Source organism: Hyaena hyaena, unplaced genomic scaffold, assembly GCF_003009895.1.
Source record: "Hyaena hyaena isolate Hyena2069 unplaced genomic scaffold, ASM300989v1 scaffold_1467, whole genome shotgun sequence".
Taxonomy (NCBI): domain Eukaryota; kingdom Metazoa; phylum Chordata; class Mammalia; order Carnivora; family Hyaenidae; genus Hyaena; species Hyaena hyaena.
Genome location: NW_024082101.1, coordinates 315,513 through 319,557, shown reverse-complemented (window position 1 = coordinate 319,557; position 4,045 = coordinate 315,513).

Below are 4,045 nucleotides of genomic sequence, written 5' to 3'. Positions count from 1 at the left end.
CATTTGCACCATATACTCGTCAAAGAAGGTTTCACTATCAGACGAATTAAGTGCTTTTCGCTGAACTACAAAAGTTTGACTTTCAAAAGAAAGCTTTTAGGATCAGGATAAATCTATCATCTTAATGCCCAGGACTAATTTGTTGAAGCCAAAATAAATCAATTCCCCCAGTGGATCACTAGCCATGTGTGTGAGTCTGTTCCTAAAATTAATACATGTAATGTCATGGCTTGAAACTACTTTCCATACCTTTTCTCTGGGATAGATAATACAACAAACTTTTAAAGGTCCCTAGACATCTATAAAACCAGTTTTCGTGTAAGGCTGTCATCTGTTAGCATTAGCTATTTACATAAAGACTAAATTGATGATCAAATTTGCAATCTGAGCACCTGGATAAAGACTTCACTTTTTCCCCCCAACTCTTTGTCTCACCTTGTCAAATAGGAAACTAAAAGCAGTGATGGTTTTCATGACAGTGAAAACATCTATGAAAACCAACCATCCATTTCCCTCTAGTATGCTACTGTTTTTAGAAGATGTAATTGTTTCTTGGGTCTTGTGCTTTTATTTTCAATTTTTCCCATATAAGCAGCAATTTATATGAAGCTTTTAAAAAGATATTTTATTTGTAGGTGGGGGGTAGGTTATGTTTGGAGACATTCTTAACCCTTGACCACAAGAGAAATCAATGAAAGAAAAGCAACAGCACTCCCAATCTCGGGGGGGTGGGGAGGGGGATACAAAACCAAAGAAGGTTACATCTCCTTTTTCACAAAAGAGAGAATCACACTTTTTGAAAATTTGTTCTAATGTTTATTTTTGAAAGAGAGTGTGTGAACAGGGGAGGGGCAGAGAAAGAGGGAGACCCAGAATCCAAAGCAGGCTCCAGGCTCTGAGCTTCCAGCACAAAGCCCAATGTGAGACTTGAACTCAATAACTGTGAGATCATGACCTGAGCTGAAGCTAGATGCTCAACTGACTGAACCACCTATGCCCCAGAGAGAATCATACTCTTATCAGTGATCACTTATGTCCATATTACTTATCTAATAAGTTACAAAGTTTCCTCCTGTCTTCTACTTCATAATTTTTTACTGCACTGAAAAAAGCCATATGTTACCATGTTTTATAATGATAACTGTGCTCAGAATCTACACAATGGAATATTCTAACATTTTTATAAGCATTGCATTTACTTCTCTATAATAGGGAATTATGGGCATGTGTGTGTTTGGGTGCATGCGTGTGTAAATATTCTAGTGAGAGGTTCTATTAATTTTCTATTTTAATTATTTTCTCACAATAAGGATGCTGACACAGGTATTTAAAATGAAAGTGAAAAATGTGCTTGATGTATAAAGCTTAGCCTCATTGATTTTCCTCAGGGCATATACAATAGAATAGCTTTCCATTTGAATTCACCAACCTAACAAAGTTTCAGGCCCCATTGAGTAATTTTTGAAAAGGAGCTAGGAATCCCAGGATAGAAGGTTAAAAAAAAAATGAAGACAAAGAAATATTTTAGTATTATAGTTTAAGAGAAATAGAAAGCTTGTTTTGAGAGATATGAAGAAATGTCCTTGATGGTTATGTTTAGAACCTCACTAGTTCAAAAAATCATAACTAGAAGATAAAGTACGTTTATCACTAAAATGGAATTCATATACTGCAGAAATGTGATGTTACAGGAAATTTTACTTTCATTTGTATATTTCCATGACTGATCACTGTAAATGTTTAAATCCAAATAAGATATTCATATTTAAAAATGAAAAATAAATGAACAAGAGTTAATAGTTCAATAAGACAGCAAAGCAGAGGGGCGCCTGGGTGGCTTGGTCGGTTAAGCGTCCGACTTTCGCTTAGGTCATGATCTCGTGGTTTGTGGGTTCGAGCCCCTCGTCGGGTTCTGTTCTGTCTGCCAGCTCAGAGCCTGGAGCCTGTTTCAGAGTCTGTGTTTCCCTCTCTCTCTGACCCTCCCCTGCTCACGCTGTCTCTCTCTCTCTCTCTCTCCTAGAAATAAATAAAAAAATATATATATAAAAAAAAAGCAAAGCAGGGATAATGAATGAGAAAAAAAACAAAAAAAAAAAAAAAAAAAAAAAACCAAACAAACCAGACAGGGAAATTAAGCTTCAACAGGAAGCTTAGCGGGCCGAAGTATTTAAAAATCAATACATATCATCAAGAACCAATGATAATAGATCTGTGGAAATGGATAAGAGAAAGACAATCGTAGGCATATGACTTTCAATATAAATAATACACTTAAAGTTTGCTTTGTGTTTTCTGTAGATTTATCCCAGGCCTAAAATGATTGCTTACAGCTGACAGCTTGCTAGTCTCCTAGTGATTTTAATAATTATCTCTATTGAGTTAGGGTATTGATCTGTAGCTGCTAGTCATTTAAAAATTCTCCTTTTATCCCACTAGAGGTAATAGAATTAATGAGTCTTTTTGCCAAACATAGCAGGAACACTGGGTACACAATTAGGTCACAATATGAAACTGAAAAAACATAAAGAGAAATTAAATGGAAATTTTGAGCTAAAACAAATTTATATATGATAATCTTTTCTGTTTATTTGTTAAGTACAGACATGATATGAAAACAATAGCCAAAGAAAATCAAACAAATTGACTAGTGCATTTTCAGACTATCCTGTGTAAATATCAGGGGGAGAACCTTTTAGTTCAAATACAAAAGATTTTGAATTAGAAATTTACTTAGTGATACATTTTAATTCTTCTATGGCAGCTATTGTATGTTAATGTTCATAGTTCCAACTTTGAGTCACCATGCCTGAAATGGAATAGGGCTTTGCCCACTTTCTAGCTATGAGACTTTCCTTACTTTCCTTGTCTGTGGAAAGGGACTTGGATAGCGTGGATGTCAGGAGGTTCTTCGGAAGAGTCAGCAGGAGGGCCGCCATGGTTAGAAGCCATAAGGAATGGTTCCAAGTGAACACTTGGTTGAAAATATATATTGCACATTGTTTAAAATTACAAGTGATTAGAATTTGAATATTCTAATCAGAGATTCTGAAACATTTTTTTTTTTCAGAGGCATTCACTTCAACTTTGCAAATCATTAGGCAAACCAGGGGAACAGACCACCTGATATAACGATTGATGAGAGGGATGTTAGACAAATAATTTTCACATAAAAAAACTGTATTATTTGATTCGCTAGGCAATTTTTCTTTTTATAAAACTTTGTCAAAGATATGTGATAATAAAATAACTAAAATCTACACAGGATAAATGAAGTAAACATGGTTAAACAGTTAAAGCAGGTACTATTCAGGGAAAAATTCCCAAACTAGATAGTTTTCATTAATTTGACATTCCTAATAAGCGTTGATATTGTTACAATCTTTGCCTTAAGTGCACTCACTTACACTTAGAGAGAGCTATACACTTAGTTTGAAGAATAATTTCTAAGAGTAGAGAGGTTACCACTGGCTGACCACTATTTGTAAAAGTAGAAACAATCAGACTGCTATTTCTTTAGTTTGAGTAATTGCTGTTTTTAAAAGTAAAGCAGGCATCAGTGATTAGAAAAATTGCAAAATCAGTGACTGGAAAAAATCATTTTTGACCAATTTATCATTTCAACAAGTTTTTTTTGACTTATTCATATGCAACCTCTCCCCCCCCCCCCCCCCATCCCCAGTTTGTCTGCAACTAGATCACCTGGTTTCTATACAGTAGGGATAGAAGAGCTGCATTTATTCTTGCTCCAAAGGCAAGGCTGGGCCAAAAGCAGAGGCCCTAGAATGGCTGGCTCCCAACAAAAGACTGGTGCTGGAAACAAAGGAGGATGTTGATTCCACTAGCCTTGAACTTCTAAGACAAACACAGGAAGGGAATGACCCAGACCTGAGGGGATCTCCCTGCCATGACCACCTTCTGTTCTTCCCCTGCACTACCTTCCCTTGGCTGCCAGATAAGTGAAGAAGTAAAATAAAACAACACAACATCTAAATTGTTCCTTTTCTCTGTGACCGGGCCTGAGATCCCCAATGAAGAACATTCCCAA